This window comes from Somniosus microcephalus, chromosome 21 (genome assembly GCF_052327205.1).
Source record: "Somniosus microcephalus isolate GS21.2 chromosome 21, FLI_Smic_1.0, whole genome shotgun sequence".
NCBI classification, from domain to species: domain Eukaryota; kingdom Metazoa; phylum Chordata; class Chondrichthyes; order Squaliformes; family Somniosidae; genus Somniosus; species Somniosus microcephalus.
The window spans coordinates 10,375,066-10,394,022 of NC_141007.1; the positions used below are offsets into that span (position 1 = coordinate 10,375,066).

General features: G+C 41.5%; 1 protein-coding gene across 1 annotated transcript in view; it reads right to left on the bottom strand.

The window, feature by feature from the left end:
* Positions 1–18,957, bottom strand: part of LOC147102586 (protein HID1-like) — a 173,713-nt gene that overhangs the window by 59,948 nt on the left and 94,808 nt on the right. The window lies entirely within an intron of this gene.

Here is an 18,957-nt window from a genome sequence, read left to right on the forward strand (position 1 = left end):
GTATTACAGTGTGTGTCTATCCCTGTGTATTACAGTGTGAGTCTATCCCTGTGTATTACAGTGTGAGTCTATCCCTGTGTATTACAGTGAGTCAATCCCTGTGTATTAGTGAGTCTATCCCTGTGTATTACAGTGTGAGTCTATCCCTGTGTATTACAGTGTGAGTCTATCCCTGTGTATTACAGTGTAAGTCTATCCCTGTGTATTACAGTGTAAGTCTATCCCTGTGTATTACAGTGTGTCTATCCCTGTGTATTAGTGTGAGTCTATCCCTGTGTATTACAGTGAGTCTATCCCTGTGTATTACAGTGTGAGTCTATCCCTGTGTATTACAGTGTAAGTCTATCCCTGTGTATTAGTGTGTGTCTATCCCTGTGTATTACAGTGTGAGTCTATCCCTGTGTATTAGTGTGTGTCTATCCCTGTGTATTACAGTGTGAGTCTATCCCCGTGTATTACTGTGTGTCTATCCCTGTGTATTACAGTGTGAGTCTATCCCTGTGTATTACAGTGAGTCTATCCCTGTGTATTACAGTGTGAGTCTATCCCTGTGTATTACAGTGAGTCTATCCCCGTGTATTACAGTGTGTCTATCCCTGTGTATTAGAGTGTGAGTCTATCCCTGTGTATTACAGTGTGAGACTATCCCTGTGTATTACAGTGAGTCTATCCCTGTGTATTACAGTGTGAGTCAATCCCTGTGTATTACAGTGAGTCTATCCCTGTGTATTACAGTGTGAGTCTATCCCTGTGTATTACAGTGTGAGTCTATCCCCGTGTATTACAGTGTGTGTCTATCCCTGTGTATTACAGTGTGAGTCTATCCCTGTGTATTACAGTGTGAGTCTGTCTCTGTGTATTAGTGTGTCTATCCCTGTGTATTACAGTGTAAGTCTATCCCTGTGTATTACAGTGTGTCTATCCCTGTGTATTACAGTGTGAGTCTATCCCTGTGTATTAGTGAGTCTATCCCTGTGTATTACAGTGTGAGTCAATCCCTGTGTATTACAGTGAGTCTATCCCTGTGTATTACAGTGTGAGTCTATCCCTGTGTATTACAGTGAGTCTATCCCCGTGTATTACAGTGTGTGTCTATCCCTGTGTATTACAGTGTGAGTCTATCCCTGTGTATTACAGTGTAAGTCTATCCCCGTGTATTACAGTGTGTGTCTATCCCTGTGTATTACAGTGTGAGTCTATCCCTGTGTATTAGTGTGAGTCTATCCCTGTGTATTACAGTGTGAGTCTATCTCTGTGTATTAGTGTGTCTATCCCTGTGTATTACAGTGTAAGTCTATCCCTGTGTATTACAGTGTGTCTATCCCTGTGTATTACAGTGTAAGTCTATCCCTGTGTATTACAGTGAATCAATCCCTGTGTATTAGTGAGTCTATCCCTGTGTATTACAGTGTGAGTCTATCCCTGTGTATTACAGTGTGAGTCTATCCCTGTGTATTACAGTGTAAGTCTATCCCTGTGTATTACAGTGTAAGTCTATCCCTGTGTATTACAGTGTGTCTATCCCTGTGTATTACAGTGTGAGTCTATCCCTGTGTATTACAGTGTGTGTCTATCCCTGTGTATTACAGTGTGAGTCTATCCCTGTGTATTACAGTGAGTCTATCCCTGTGTATTACAGTGTGAGTCTATCTCTGTGTATTACAGTGTGAGTCTATCCCTGTGTATTACAGTGTGAGTCTATCCCTGTGTATTACAGTGTGAGTCTATCTCTGTGTATTACAGTGTGTGTCTATCCCTGTGTATTACAGTGTGAGTCTATCCCTGTGTATTACAGTGTGAGTCTATCCCTGTGTATTAGTGTGAGTCTATCTCTGTGTATTACAGTGTGAGTCTATCCCTGTGTATTACAGTGTGAGTCTATCCCTGTGTATTACAGTGTGAGTCTATCCCTGTGTATTACAGTGTGAGTCTATCCCTGTGTATTAGTGTGAGTCTATCTGTGTATTACAGTGTGAGTCTATCCCTGTGTATTACAGTGTGAGTCTATCCCTGTGTATTACAGTGTGAGTCTATCCCTGTGTATTACAGTGTGAGTCTATCCCTGTGTATTACAGTGTGAGTCTATCTCTGTGTATTACAGTGTGTGTCTATCCCTGTGTATTACAGTGTGAGTCTATCCCTGTGTATTAGTGTGAGTCTATCTCTGTGTATTACAGTGTGTGTCTATCCCTGTGTATTACAGTGTGAGTCTATCCCTGTGTATTACAGTGTGTGTCTATCCCTGTGTATTACAGTGTGAGTCTATCCCTGTGTATTACAGTGTGTGTCTATCCCTGTGTATTACAGTGTGTGTCTATCCCTGTGTATTACAGTGTGTGTCTATCCCTGTGTATTACAGTGTGAGTCTATCCCTGTGTATTACAGTGTGAGTCTATCTCTGTGTATTACAGTGTGTGTCTATCCGTGTATTACAGTGTGAGTCTATCCCTGTGTATTACAGTGTGAGTCTATCTCTGTGTATTACAGTGTGAGTCTATCCCTGTGTATTACAGTGTGAGTCTATCCCTGTGTATTACAGTGTGAGTCTATCCCTGTGTATTACAGTGTGAGTCTATCCCTGTGTATTACAGTGTGAGTCTATCTCTGTGTATTACAGTGTGTGTCTATCCCTGTGTATTACAGTGTGAGTCTATCCCTGTGTATTACAGTGTGAGTCTATCCCTGTGTATTACAGTGTGAGTCTATCTCTGTGTATTACAGTGAGTCTATCCCTGTGTATTACAGTGTGAGTCTATCCCTGTGTATTACAGTGTGTGTCTATCCCTGTGTATTACAGTGTGTGTCTATCTCTGTGTATTACAGTGTGAGTCTATCCCTGTGTATTACAGTGTGAGTCTATCCCTGTGTATTACAGTGTGTGTCTATCCCTGTGTATTACAGTGTGAGTCTATCCCTGTGTATTACAATGTGAGTCTATCCCTGTGTATTACAATGTGAGTCTATCCCTGTGTATTACAGTGTGTGTCTATCCCTGTGTATTACAGTGTGTGTCTATCCCTGTGTATTACAATGTGAGTCTATCTCTGTGTATTACAATGTGAGTCTATCCCTGTGTATTACAGTGTAAGTCTATCCCCATGTATTACAGTGTGAGTCTATCCCTGTGTATTACAGTGAGTCTATCCCTGTGTATTACAGTGCGAGTCTATCCCTGTGTATTACAGTGTGAGTCAATCCCTGTGTATTACAGTGAGTCTATCCCTGTGTATTACAGTGCGAGTCTATCCCTGTGTATTACAGTGTGAGTCAATCCCTGTGTATTACAGTGAGTCTATCCCTGTGTATTACAGTGTGAGTCTATCCCTGTGTATTACAGTGTGTGTCTATCCCTGTGTATTACAGTGTGAGTCTATCCCTGTGTATTACAGTGTGAGTCTATCCCTGTGTATTACAGTGTGAGTCTATCTCTGTGTATTAGTGTGTCTATCCCTGTGTATTACAGTGTAAGTCTATCCCTGTGTATTACAGTGTAAGTCTATCCCTGTGTATTACAGTGTGTCTATCCCTGTGTATTACAGTGTGAGTCTATCCCTGTGTATTACAGTGAGTCAATCCCTGTGTATTACAGTGTGAGTCTATCCCTGTGTATTACAGTGTGAGTCTATCCCTGTGTATTACAGTGAGTCAATCCCTGTGTATTACAGTGTGAGTCTATCCCTGTGTATTACAGTGTGAGTCTATCCCTGTGTATTACAGTGTGAGTCTATCCCTGTGTATTACAGTGTGAGTCTATCTCTGTGTATTACAGTGTGTGTCTATCCCTGTGTATTACAGTGTGAGTCTATCCCTGTGTATTACAGTGTGAGTCTATCCCTGTGTATTAGTGTGAGTCTATCTCTGTGTATTACAGTGTGAGTCTATCCCTGTGTATTACAGTGTGAGTCTATCCCTGTGTATTACAGTGTGAGTCTATCCCTGTGTATTACAGTGTGAGTCTATCCCTGTGTATTAGTGTGAGTCTATCTGTGTATTACAGTGTGAGTCTATCCCTGTGTATTACAGTGTGAGTCTATCCCTGTGTATTACAGTGTGAGTCTATCCCTGTGTATTACAGTGTGAGTCTATCCCTGTGTATTACAGTGTGAGTCTATCTCTGTGTATTACAGTGTGTGTCTATCCCTGTGTATTACAGTGTGAGTCTATCCCTGTGTATTAGTGTGAGTCTATCTCTGTGTATTACAGTGTGTGTCTATCCCTGTGTATTACAGTGTGTGTCTATCCCTGTGTATTACAGTGTGAGTCTATCCCTGTGTATTACAGTGTGTGTCTATCCCTGTGTATTAGTGTGAGTCTATCCCTGTGTATTACAGTGAGTCTATCCCTGTGTATTACAGTGTGTGTCTATCCCTGTGTATTACAGTGTGTCTATCCCTGTGTATTACAGTGTGTGTCTATCCCTGTGTATTACAGTGTGAGTCTATCCCTGTGTATTACAGTGTGAGTCTATCTCTGTGTATTACAGTGTGAGTCTATCTCTGTGTATTACAGTGTGTGTCTATCCCTGTGTATTACAGTGTGAGTCTATCCCTGTGTATTACAGTGTGAGTCTATCTCTGTGTATTACAGTGTGAGTCTATCCCTGTGTATTACAGTGTGAGTCTATCCCTGTGTATTACAGTGTGAGTCTATCCCTGTGTATTACAGTGTGAGTCTATCCCTGTGTATTACAGTGTGAGTCTATCTCTGTGTATTACAGTGTGTGTCTATCCCTGTGTATTACAGTGTGAGTCTATCCCTGTGTATTACAGTGTGAGTCTATCCCTGTGTATTACAGTGTGAGTCTATCTCTGTGTATTACAGTGAGTCTATCCCTGTGTATTACAGTGTGAGTCTATCCCTGTGTATTACAGTGAGTCTATCCCTGTGTATTACAGTGTGAGTCAATCCCTGTGTATTACAGTGAGTCTATCCCTGTGTATTACAGTGTGAGTCTATCCCTGTGTATTACAGTGAGTCTATCCCCGTGTATTACAGTGTGTGTCTATCCCTGTGTATTACAGTGTGAGTCTATCCCTGTGTATTACAGTGTAAGTCTATCCCCGTGTATTACAGTGTGTGTCTATCCCTGTGTATTACAGTGTGAGTCTATCCCTGTGTATTACAGTGTGAGTCTATCCCTGTGTATTACAGTGTGAGTCTATCTCTGTGTATTAGTGTGTCTATCCCTGTGTATTACAGTGTAAGTCTATCCCTGTGTATTACAGTGTAAGTCTATCCCTGTGTATTACAGTGTGTCTATCCCTGTGTATTACAGTGAGTCTATCCGTGTATTACAGTGTGAGTCTATCCCTGTGTATTACAGTGTGAGTCTATCCCTGTGTATTACAGTGAGTCAATCCCTGTGTATTACAGTGTGAGTCTATCCCTGTGTATTACAGTGTGAGTCTATCCCTGTGTATTACAGTGTGAGTCTATCCCTGTGTATTACAGTGAGTCTATCCCTGTGTATTACAGTGTGAGTCTATCCCTGTGTATTACAGTGTGAGTCTATCCCTGTGTATTACAGTGTAAGTCTATCCCTGTGTATTACAGTGTAAGTCTATCCCTGTGTATTACAGTGTGTCTATCCCTGTGTATTACAGTGTGAGTCTATCCCTGTGTATTAGTGAGTCTATCCCTGTGTATTACAGTGTGTGTCTATCCCTGTGTATTACAGTGTGAGTCTATCCCTGTGTATTACAGTGTGAGTCTATCCCTGTGTATTACAGTGAGTCAATCCCTGTGTATTAGTGAGTCTATCCCTGTGTATTACAGTGTGAGTCTATCCCTGTGTATTACAGTGTGAGTCTATCCCTGTGTATTACAGTGTAAGTCTATCCCTGTGTATTACAGTGTAAGTCTATCCCTGTGTATTACAGTGTGTCTATCCCTGTGTATTAGTGTGAGTCTATCCCTGTGTATTACAGTGAGTCTATCCCTGTGTATTACAGTGTGAGTCTATCCCTGTGTATTACAGTGTAAGTCTATCCCTGTGTATTACAGTGTAAGTCTATCCCCGTGTATTAGTGTGTGTCTATCCCTGTGTATTACAGTGTGAGTCTATCCCTGTGTATTACAGTGAGTCTATCCCTGTGTATTACAGTGTGAGTCTATCCCTGTGTATTACAGTGAGTCTATCCCCGTGTATTACAGTGTGTCTATCCCTGTGTATTAGAGTGTGAGTCTATCCCTGTGTATTACAGTGTGAGACTATCCCTGTGTATTACAGTGAGTCTATCCCTGTGTATTACAGTGTGAGTCAATCCCTGTGTATTACAGTGAGTCTATCCCTGTGTATTACAGTGTGAGTCTATCCCTGTGTATTACAGTGTGAGTCTATCCCCGTGTATTAGTGTGTGTCTATCCCTGTGTATTACAGTGTGAGTCTATCCCTGTGTATTACAGTGAGTCTATCCCTGTGTATTACAGTGTGAGTCTATCCCTGTGTATTACAGTGAGTCTATCCCCGTGTATTACAGTGTGTCTATCCCTGTGTATTAGAGTGTGAGTCTATCCCTGTGTATTACAGTGTGAGACTATCCCTGTGTATTACAGTGAGTCTATCCCTGTGTATTACAGTGTGAGTCAATCCCTGTGTATTACAGTGAGTCTATCCCTGTGTATTACAGTGTGAGTCTATCCCTGTGTATTACAGTGTGAGTCTATCCCCGTGTATTACAGTGTGTGTCTATCCCTGTGTATTACAGTGTGAGTCTATCCCTGTGTATTACAGTGTGAGTCTGTCTCTGTGTATTAGTGTGTCTATCCCTGTGTATTACAGTGTAAGTCTATCCCTGTGTATTACAGTGTGTCTATCCCTGTGTATTACAGTGTGAGTCTATCCCTGTGTATTACAGTGAGTCTATCCCTGTGTATTACAGTGTGAGTCAATCCCTGTGTATTACAGTGAGTCTATCCCTGTGTATTACAGTGTGAGTCTATCCCTGTGTATTACAGTGAGTCTATCCCCGTGTATTACAGTGTGTGTCTATCCCTGTGTATTACAGTGTGAGTCTATCCCTGTGTATTACAGTGTAAGTCTATCCCCGTGTATTACAGTGTGTGTCTATCCCTGTGTATTACAGTGTGAGTCTATCCCTGTGTATTAGTGTGTGAGTCTATCCCTGTGTATTACAGTGTGAGTCTATCTCTGTGTATTAGTGTGTCTATCCCTGTGTATTACAGTGTAAGTCTATCCCTGTGTATTACAGTGTGTCTATCCCTGTGTATTACAGTGAGTCTATCCCTGTGTATTACAGTGTGTGTCTATCCCTGTGTATTACAGTGTAAGTCTATCCCTGTGTATTACAGTGAGTCAATCCCTGTGTATTAGTGAGTCTATCCCTGTGTATTACAGTGTGAGTCTATCCCTGTGTATTACAGTGTGAGTCTATCCCTGTGTATTACAGTGTGAGTCTATCTCTGTGTATTACAGTGTGTGTCTATCCCTGTGTATTACAGTGTGAGTCTATCCCTGTGTATTACAGTGTGAGTCTATCCCTGTGTATTACAGTGTGAGTCTATCTCTGTGTATTACAGTGAGTCTATCCCTGTGTATTACAGTGTGAGTCTATCCCTGTGTATTACAGTGTGTGTCTATCCCTGTGTATTACAGTGTGTGTCTATCTCTGTGTATTACAGTGTGAGTCTATCCCTGTGTATTACAGTGTGAGTCTATCCCTGTGTATTACAGTGTGAGTCTATCCCTGTGTATTACAGTGTGTGTCTATCCCTGTGTATTACAGTGTGAGTCTATCCCTGTGTATTACAATGTGAGTCTATCCCTGTGTATTACAGTGTGTGTCTATCCCTGTGTATTACAGTGTGTGTCTATCCCTGTGTATTACAATGTGAGTCTATCTCTGTGTATTACAATGTGAGTCTATCCCTGTGTATTACAGTGTAAGTCTATCCCCATGTATTACAGTGTGAGTCTATCCCTGTGTATTAGTGAGTCTATCCCTGTGTATTACAGTGCGAGTCTATCCCTGTGTATTACAGTGTGAGTCAATCCCTGTGTATTACAGTGAGTCTATCCCTGTGTATTACAGTGCGAGTCTATCCCTGTGTATTACAGTGTGAGTCAATCCCTGTGTATTACAGTGAGTCTATCCCTGTGTATTACAGTGTGAGTCTATCCCTGTGTATTACAGTGTGTGTCTATCCCTGTGTATTACAGTGTGAGTCTATCCCTGTGTATTACAGTGTGAGTCTATCCCTGTGTATTACAGTGTGAGTCTATCTCTGTGTATTAGTGTGTCTATCCCTGTGTATTACAGTGTAAGTCTATCCCTGTGTATTACAGTGTAAGTCTATCCCTGTGTATTACAGTGTGTCTATCCCTGTGTATTACAGTGTGAGTCTATCCCTGTGTATTACAGTGAGTCAATCCCTGTGTATTACAGTGTGAGTCTATCCCTGTGTATTACAGTGTGAGTCTATCCCTGTGTATTACAGTGAGTCAATCCCTGTGTATTACAGTGTGAGTCTATCCCTGTGTATTACAGTGTGAGTCTATCCCTGTGTATTACAGTGTGAGTCTATCCCTGTGTATTACAGTGTGAGTCTATCTCTGTGTATTACAGTGTGTGTCTATCCCTGTGTATTACAGTGTGAGTCTATCCCTGTGTATTACAGTGTGAGTCTATCCCTGTGTATTAGTGTGAGTCTATCTCTGTGTATTACAGTGTGAGTCTATCCCTGTGTATTACAGTGTGAGTCTATCCCTGTGTATTACAGTGTGAGTCTATCCCTGTGTATTACAGTGTGAGTCTATCCCTGTGTATTAGTGTGAGTCTATCTGTGTATTACAGTGTGAGTCTATCCCTGTGTATTACAGTGTGAGTCTATCCCTGTGTATTACAGTGTGAGTCTATCCCTGTGTATTACAGTGTGAGTCTATCCCTGTGTATTACAGTGTGAGTCTATCTCTGTGTATTACAGTGTGTGTCTATCCCTGTGTATTACAGTGTGAGTCTATCCCTGTGTATTAGTGTGAGTCTATCTCTGTGTATTACAGTGTGTGTCTATCCCTGTGTATTACAGTGTGAGTCTATCCCTGTGTATTACAGTGTGTGTCTATCCCTGTGTATTAGTGTGAGTCTATCCCTGTGTATTACAGTGTGAGTCTATCCCTGTGTATTACAGTGTGTGTCTATCCCTGTGTATTACAGTGTGTGTCTATCCCTGTGTATTACAGTGTGTGTCTATCCCTGTGTATTACAGTGTGAGTCTATCCCTGTGTATTACAGTGTGAGTCTATCTCTGTGTATTACAGTGTGAGTCTATCTCTGTGTATTACAGTGTGTGTCTATCCCTGTGTATTACAGTGTGAGTCTATCCCTGTGTATTACAGTGTGAGTCTATCTCTGTGTATTACAGTGTGAGTCTATCCCTGTGTATTACAGTGTGAGTCTATCCCTGTGTATTACAGTGTGAGTCTATCCCTGTGTATTACAGTGTGAGTCTATCCCTGTGTATTACAGTGTGAGTCTATCTCTGTGTATTACAGTGTGTGTCTATCCCTGTGTATTACAGTGTGAATCTATCCCTGTGTATTACAGTGAGAGTCTATCCCTGTGTATTACAGTGTGAGTCTATCTCTGTGTATTACAGTGAGTCTATCCCTGTGTATTACAGTGTGAGTCTATCCCTGTGTATTACAGTGAGTCTATCCCTGTGTATTACAGTGTGAGTCAATCCCTGTGTATTACAGTGAGTCTATCCCTGTGTATTACAGTGTGAGTCTATCCCTGTGTATTACAGTGAGTCTATCCCCGTGTATTACAGTGTGTGTCTATCCCTGTGTATTACAGTGTGAGTCTATCCCTGTGTATTACAGTGTAAGTCTATCCCCGTGTATTACAGTGTGTGTCTATCCCTGTGTATTACAGTGTGAGTCTATCCCTGTGTATTACAGTGTGAGTCTATCCCTGTGTATTACAGTGTGAGTCTATCTCTGTGTATTAGTGTGTCTATCCCTGTGTATTACAGTGTAAGTCTATCCCTGTGTATTACAGTGTAAGTCTATCCCTGTGTATTACAGTGTGTCTATCCCTGTGTATTACAGTGAGTCTATCCGTGTATTACAGTGTGAGTCTATCCCTGTGTATTAGTGTGAGTCTATCCCTGTGTATTACAGTGAGTCAATCCCTGTGTATTACAGTGTGAGTCTATCCCTGTGTATTACAGTGTGAGTCTATCCCTGTGTATTACAGTGTGAGTCTATCCCTGTGTATTACAGTGAGTCTATCCCTGTGTATTACAGTGTGAGTCTATCCCTGTGTATTACAGTGAGTCTATCCCTGTGTATTACAGTGTAAGTCTATCCCTGTGTATTACAGTGTAAGTCTATCCCTGTGTATTACAGTGTGTCTATCCCTGTGTATTACAGTGTGAGTCTATCCCTGTGTATTACAGTGAGTCTATCCCTGTGTATTACAGTGTGTGTCTATCCCTGTGTATTACAGTGTGAGTCTATCCCTGTGTATTACAGTGTGAGTCTATCCCTGTGTATTACAGTGAGTCAATCCCTGTGTATTAGTGAGTCTATCCCTGTGTATTACAGTGTGAGTCTATCCCTGTGTATTACAGTGTGAGTCTATCCCTGTGTATTACAGTGTAAGTCTATCCCTGTGTATTACAGTGTAAGTCTATCCCTGTGTATTACAGTGTGTCTATCCCTGTGTATTAGTGTGAGTCTATCCCTGTGTATTACAGTGAGTCTATCCCTGTGTATTACAGTGTGAGTCTATCCCTGTGTATTACAGTGTAAGTCTATCCCTGTGTATTACAGTGTAAGTCTATCCCCGTGTATTAGTGTGTGTCTATCCCTGTGTATTACAGTGTGAGTCTATCCCTGTGTATTACAGTGAGTCTATCCCTGTGTATTACAGTGTGAGTCTATCCCTGTGTATTACAGTGAGTCTATCCCCGTGTATTACAGTGTGTCTATCCCTGTGTATTAGAGTGTGAGTCTATCCCTGTGTATTACAGTGTGAGACTATCCCTGTGTATTACAGTGAGTCTATCCCTGTGTATTACAGTGTGAGTCAATCCCTGTGTATTACAGTGAGTCTATCCCTGTGTATTACAGTGTGAGTCTATCCCTGTGTATTACAGTGTGAGTCTATCCCCGTGTATTACAGTGTGTGTCTATCCCTGTGTATTACAGTGTGAGTCTATCCCTGTGTATTACAGTGTGAGTCTGTCTCTGTGTATTAGTGTGTCTATCCCTGTGTATTACAGTGTAAGTCTATCCCTGTGTATTACAGTGTGTCTATCCCTGTGTATTACAGTGTGAGTCTATCCCTGTGTATTACAGTGAGTCTATCCCTGTGTATTACAGTGTGAGTCAATCCCTGTGTATTACAGTGAGTCTATCCCTGTGTATTACAGTGTGAGTCTATCCCTGTGTATTACAGTGAGTCTATCCCCGTGTATTACAGTGTGTGTCTATCCCTGTGTATTACAGTGTGAGTCTATCCCTGTGTATTACAGTGTAAGTCTATCCCCGTGTATTACAGTGTGTGTCTATCCCTGTGTATTACAGTGTGAGTCTATCCCTGTGTATTAGTGTGTGAGTCTATCCCTGTGTATTACAGTGTGAGTCTATCTCTGTGTATTAGTGTGTCTATCCCTGTGTATTACAGTGTAAGTCTATCCCTGTGTATTACAGTGTGTCTATCCCTGTGTATTACAGTGAGTCTATCCCTGTGTATTACAGTGTGTGTCTATCCCTGTGTATTACAGTGTAAGTCTATCCCTGTGTATTACAGTGAGTCAATCCCTGTGTATTAGTGAGTCTATCCCTGTGTATTACAGTGTGAGTCTATCCCTGTGTATTACAGTGTGAGTCTATCCCTGTGTATTACAGTGTAAGTCTATCCCTGTGTATTACAGTGTAAGTCTATCCCTGTGTATTACAGTGTGTCTATCCCTGTGTATTACAGTGTGAGTCTATCCCTGTGTATTACAGTGTGAGTCTATCCCTGTGTATTACAGTGTGTGTCTATCCCTGTGTATTACAGTGTGAGTCTATCCCTGTGTATTACAGTGTGAGTCTATCCCTGTGTATTAGTGTGAGTCTATCCCTGTGTATTACAGTGTGTGTCTATCCCTGTGTATTACAGTGTGAGTCTATCCCTGTGTATTACAGTGAGTCTATCCCTGTGTATTACAGTGTGAGTCTATCTCTGTGTATTACAGTGTGAGTCTATCCCTGTGTATTACAGTGTGAGTCTATCCCTGTGTATTACAGTGTGAGTCTATCTCTGTGTATTACAGTGTGTGTCTATCCCTGTGTATTACAGTGTGAGTCTATCCCTGTGTATTACAGTGTGAGTCTATCCCTGTGTATTAGTGTGTGTGTCTATCCCTGTGTATTACAGTGTGTGTCTATCCCTGTGTATTACAGTGTGAGTCTATCCCTGTGTATTACAGTGTGAGTCTATCTCTGTGTATTACAGTGTGAGTCTATCTCTGTGTATTACAGTGTGTGTCTATCCCTGTGTATTACAGTGTGAGTCTATCCCTGTGTATTACAGTGTGAGTCTATCCCTGTGTATTAGTGTGTGTGTCTATCCCTGTGTATTACAGTGTGTGTCTATCCCTGTGTATTACAGTGTGAGTCTATCTCTGTGTATTACAGTGTGTGTCTATCCCTGTGTATTACAGTGTGAGTCTATCCCTGTGTATTACAGTGTGAGTCTATCCCTGTGTATTAGTGTGTGTGTCTATCCCTGTGTATTACAGTGTGTGTCTATCCCTGTGTATTACAGTGTGAGTCTATCCCTGTGTATTACAGTGTGTGTCTATCCCTGTGTATTACAGTGTGAGTCTATCCCTGTGTATTACACTGTGTGTCTATCCCTGTGTATTACAGTGTGTGTCTATCCCTGTGTATTACAGTGTGAGTCTATCCCTGTGTATTACAGTGTGAGTCTATCTCTGTGTATTACAGTGTGTGTCTATCCCTGTGTATTACAGTGTGAGTCTATCCCTGTGTATTACAGTGTGAGTCTATCTCTGTGTATTACAGTGTGTGTCTATCCCTGTGTATTACAGTGTGAGTCTATCTCTGTGTATTACAGTGTGAGTCTATCTCTGTGTATTACAGTGTGAGTCTATCCCTGTGTATTACAGTGTGAGTCTATCCCTGTGTATTACAGTGTGAGTCTATCCCTGTGTATTACAGTGTGAGTCTATCCCTGTGTATTAGTGTGAGTCTATCTGTGTATTACAGTGTGAGTCTATCCCTGTGTATTACAGTGTGAGTCTATCCCTGTGTATTACAGTGTGAGTCTATCCCTGTGTATTACAGTGTGAGTCTATCCCTGTGTATTACAGTGTGAGTCTATCTCTGTGTATTACAGTGTGTGTCTATCCCTGTGTATTACAGTGTGAGTCTATCCCTGTGTATTAGTGAGTCTATCTGTGTATTACAGTGTGTGTCTATCCCTGTGTATTACAGTGTGAGTCTATCCCTGTGTATTACAGTGTGTGTCTATCCCTGTGTATTAGTGTGAGTCTATCCCTGTGTATTACAGTGTGAGTCTATCCCTGTGTATTACAGTGTGTGTCTATCCCTGTGTATTACAGTGTGTGTCTATCCCTGTGTATTACAGTGTGTGTCTATCCCTGTGTATTACAGTGTGAGTCTATCCCTGTGTATTACAGTGTGAGTCTATCTCTGTGTATTACAGTGTGAGTCTATCTCTGTGTATTACAGTGTGTGTCTATCCCTGTGTATTACAGTGTGAGTCTATCCCTGTGTATTACAGTGTGAGTCTATCTCTGTGTATTACAGTGTGAGTCTATCCCTGTGTATTACAGTGTGAGTCTATCCCTGTGTATTACAGTGTGAGTCTATCCCTGTGTATTACAGTGTGAGTCTATCCCTGTGTATTACAGTGAGTCAATCCCTGTGTATTACAGTGTGAGTCTATCCCTGTGTATTACAGTGTGAGTCTGTCTCTGTGTATTAGTGTGTCTATCCCTGTGTATTACAGTGTAAGTCTATCCCTGTGTATTACAGTGTGTCTATCCCTGTGTATTACAGTGTGAGTCTATCCCTGTGTATTACAGTGAGTCTATCCCTGTGTATTACAGTGTGAGTCAATCCCTGTGTATTACAGTGAGTCTATCCCTGTGTATTACAGTGTGAGTCTATCCCTGTGTATTACAGTGAGTCTATCCCCGTGTATTACAGTGTGTGTCTATCCCTGTGTATTACAGTGTGAGTCTATCCCTGTGTATTACAGTGTAAGTCTATCCCCGTGTATTACAGTGTGTGTCTATCCCTGTGTATTACAGTGTGAGTCTATCCCTGTGTATTAGTGTGTGAGTCTATCCCTGTGTATTACAGTGTGAGTCTATCTCTGTGTATTAGTGTGTCTATCCCTGTGTATTACAGTGTAAGTCTATCCCTGTGTATTACAGTGTGTCTATCCCTGTGTATTACAGTGAGTCTATCCCTGTGTATTACAGTGTGTGTCTATCCCTGTGTATTACAGTGTAAGTCTATCCCTGTGTATTACAGTGAGTCAATCCCTGTGTATTAGTGAGTCTATCCCTGTGTATTACAGTGTGAGTCTATCCCTGTGTATTACAGTGTGAGTCTATCCCTGTGTATTACAGTGTAAGTCTATCCCTGTGTATTACAGTGTAAGTCTATCCCTGTGTATTACAGTGTGTCTATCCCTGTGTATTACAGTGTGAGTCTATCCCTGTGTATTACAGTGTGAGTCTATCCCTGTGTATTACAGTGTGTGTCTATCCCTGTGTATTACAGTGTGAGTCTATCCCTGTGTATTACAGTGTGAGTCTATCCCTGTGTATTAGTGTGAGTCTATCCCTGTGTATTACAGTGTGTGTCTATCCCTGTGTATTACAGTGTGAGTCTATCCCTGTGTATTACAGTGAGTCTATCCCTGTGTATTACAGTGTGAGTCTATCTCTGTGTATTACAGTGTGAGTCTATCCCTGTGTATTACAGTGTGAGTCTATCCCTGTGTATTACAGTGTGAGTCTATCTCTGTGTATTACAGTGTGTGTCTATCCCTGTGTATTACAGTGTGAGTCTATCCCTGTGTATTACAGTGTGAGTCTATCCCTGTGTATTAGTGTGTGTGTCTATCCCTGTGTATTACAGTGTGTGTCTATCCCTGTGTATTACAGTGTGAGTCTATCCCTGTGTATTACAGTGTGAGTCTATCCCTGTGTATTACAGTGTGAGACTATCCCTGTGTATTACAGTGAGTCTATCCCTGTGTATTACAGTGTGAGTCAATCCCTGTGTATTACAGTGAGTCTATCCCTGTGTATTACAGTGTGAGTCTATCCCTGTGTATTACAGTGTGAGTCTATCCCCGTGTATTACAGTGTGTGTCTATCCCTGTGTATTACAGTGTGAGTCTATCCCTGTGTATTACAGTGTGAGTCTGTCTCTGTGTATTAGTGTGTCTATCCCTGTGTATTACAGTGTAAGTCTATCCCTGTGTATTACAGTGTGTCTATCCCTGTGTATTACAGTGTGAGTCTATCCCTGTGTATTACAGTGAGTCTATCCCTGTGTATTACAGTGTGAGTCAATCCCTGTGTATTACAGTGAGTCTATCCCTGTGTATTACAGTGTGAGTCTATCCCTGTGTATTACAGTGAGTCTATCCCCGTGTATTACAGTGTGTGTCTATCCCTGTGTATTACAGTGTGAGTCTATCCCTGTGTATTACAGTGTAAGTCTATCCCCGTGTATTACAGTGTGTGTCTATCCCTGTGTATTACAGTGTGAGTCTATCCCTGTGTATTAGTGTGTGAGTCTATCCCTGTGTATTACAGTGTGAGTCTATCTCTGTGTATTAGTGTGTCTATCCCTGTGTATTACAGTGTAAGTCTATCCCTGTGTATTACAGTGTGTCTATCCCTGTGTATTACAGTGAGTCTATCCCTGTGTATTACAGTGTGTGTCTATCCCTGTGTATTACAGTGTAAGTCTATCCCTGTGTATTACAGTGAGTCAATCCCTGTGTATTAGTGAGTCTATCCCTGTGTATTACAGTGTGAGTCTATCCCTGTGTATTACAGTGTGAGTCTATCCCTGTGTATTACAGTGTAAGTCTATCCCTGTGTATTACAGTGTAAGTCTATCCCTGTGTATTACAGTGTGTCTATCCCTGTGTATTACAGTGTGAGTCTATCCCTGTGTATTACAGTGTGAGTCTATCCCTGTGTATTACAGTGTGTGTCTATCCCTGTGTATTACAGTGTGAGTCTATCCCTGTGTATTACAGTGTGAGTCTATCCCTGTGTATTAGTGTGAGTCTATCCCTGTGTATTACAGTGTGTGTCTATCCCTGTGTATTACAGTGTGAGTCTATCCCTGTGTATTACAGTGAGTCTATCCCTGTGTATTACAGTGTGAGTCTATCTCTGTGTATTACAGTGTGAGTCTATCCCTGTGTATTACAGTGTGAGTCTATCCCTGTGTATTACAGTGTGAGTCTATCTCTGTGTATTACAGTGTGTGTCTATCCCTGTGTATTACAGTGTGAGTCTATCCCTGTGTATTACAGTGTGAGTCTATCCCTGTGTATTAGTGTGTGTGTCTATCCCTGTGTATTACAGTGTGTGTCTATCCCTGTGTATTACAGTGTGAGTCTATCCCTGTGTATTACAGTGTGAGTCTATCTCTGTGTATTACAGTGTGAGTCTATCTCTGTGTATTACAGTGTGTGTCTATCCCTGTGTATTACAGTGTGAGTCTATCCCTGTGTATTACAGTGTGAGTCTATCCCTGTGTATTAGTGTGTGTGTCTATCCCTGTGTATTACAGTGTGTGTCTATCCCTGTGTATTACAGTGTGAGTCTATCTCTGTGTATTACAGTGTGTGTCTATCCCTGTGTATTACAGTGTGAGTCTATCCCTGTGTATTACAGTGTGAGTCTATCCCTGTGTATTAGTGTGTGTGTCTATCCCTGTGTATTACAGTGTGTGTCTATCCCTGTGTATTACAGTGTGAGTCTATCCCTGTGTATTACAGTGTGTGTCTATCCCTGTGTATTACAGTGTGAGTCTATCCCTGTGTATTACAGTGTGTGTCTATCCCTGTGTATTACAGTGTGTGTCTATCCCTGTGTATTACAGTGTGAGTCTATCCCTGTGTATTACAGTGTGAGTCTATCTCTGTGTATTACAGTGTGTGTCTATCCCTGTGTATTACAGTGTGAGTCTATCCCTGTGTATTACAGTGTGAGTCTATCTCTGTGTATTAGTGTGTGTCTATCCCTGTGTATTACAGTGTGAGTCTATCTCTGTGTATTACAGTGTGAGTCTATCTCTGTGTATTACAGTGTGAGTCTATCCCTGTGTATTACAGTGTGAGTCTATCCCTGTGTATTACAGTGTGAGTCTATCCCTGTGTATTACAGTGTGAGTCTATCCCTGTGTATTAGTGTGAGTCTATCTGTGTATTACAGTGTGAGTCTATCCCTGTGTATTACAGTGTGAGTCTATCCCTGTGTATTACAGTGTGAGTCTATCCCTGTGTATTACAGTGTGAGTCTATCCCTGTGTATTACAGTGTGAGTCTATCTCTGTGTATTACAGTGTGTGTCTATCCCTGTGTATTACAGTGTGAGTCTATCCCTGTGTATTAGTGTGAGTCTATCTGTGTATTACAGTGTGTGTCTATCCCTGTGTATTACAGTGTGAGTCTATCCCTGTGTATTACAGTGTGTGTCTATCCCTGTGTATTAGTGTGAGTCTATCCCTGTGTATTACAGTGTGAGTCTATCCCTGTGTATTACAGTGTGTGTCTATCCCTGTGTATTACAGTGTGTGTCTATCCCTGTGTATTACAGTGTGTGTCTATCCCTGTGTATTACAGTGTGAGTCTATCCCTGTGTATTACAGTGTGAGTCTATCTCTGTGTATTACAGTGTGAGTCTATCTCTGTGTATTACAGTGTGTGTCTATCCCTGTGTATTACAGTGTGAGTCTATCCCTGTGTATTACAGTGTGAGTCTATCTCTGTGTATTACAGTGTGAGTCTATCCCTGTGTATTACAGTGTGAGTCTATCCCTGTGTATTACAGTGTGAGTCTATCCCTGTGTATTACAGTGTGAGTCTATCCCTGTGTATTACAGTGTGAGTCTATCTCTGTGTATTACAGTGTGTGTCTATCCCTGTGTATTACAGTGTGAGTCTATCCCTGTGTATTACAGTGTGAGTCTATCCCTGTGTATTACAGTGTGAGTCTATCTCTGTGTATTACAGTGTGAGTCTATCCCTGTGTATTACAGTGTGAGTCTATCCCTGTGTATTACAGTGTGAGTCTATCCCTGTGTATTACAGTGTGAGTCTATCCCTGTGTATTACAGTGTGAGTCTATCTCTGTGTATTACAGTGTGTGTCTATCCCTGTGTATTACAGTGTGAGTCTATCCCTGTGTATTACAGTGTGAGTCTATCCCTGTGTATTACAGTGTGAGTCTATCTCTGTGTATTACAGTGAGTCTATCCCTGTGTATTACAGTGTGAGTCTATCTCTGTGTATTACAGTGAGTCTATCCCTGTGTATTACAGTGTGAGTCTATCCCTGTGTATTACAGTGTGTGTCTATCCCTGTGTATTACAGTGTGTGTCTATCTCTGTGTATTACAGTGTGAGTCTATCTCTGTGTATTACAGTGAGTCTATCCCTGTGTATTACAGTGTGAGTCTATCCCTGTGTATTACAGTGTGAGTCTATCCCTGTGTATTACAGTGTGAGTCTATCTCTGTGTATTACAGTGTGAGTCTATCCCTGTGTATTACAGTGTGTGTCTATCCCTGTGTATTACAGTGTGAGTCTATCCCTGTGTATTACAGTGTGAGTCTATCCCTGTGTATTACAGTGTGAGTCTATCCCTGTGTATTACAGTGTGAGTCTATCCCTGTGTATTACAGTGAGAGTCTATC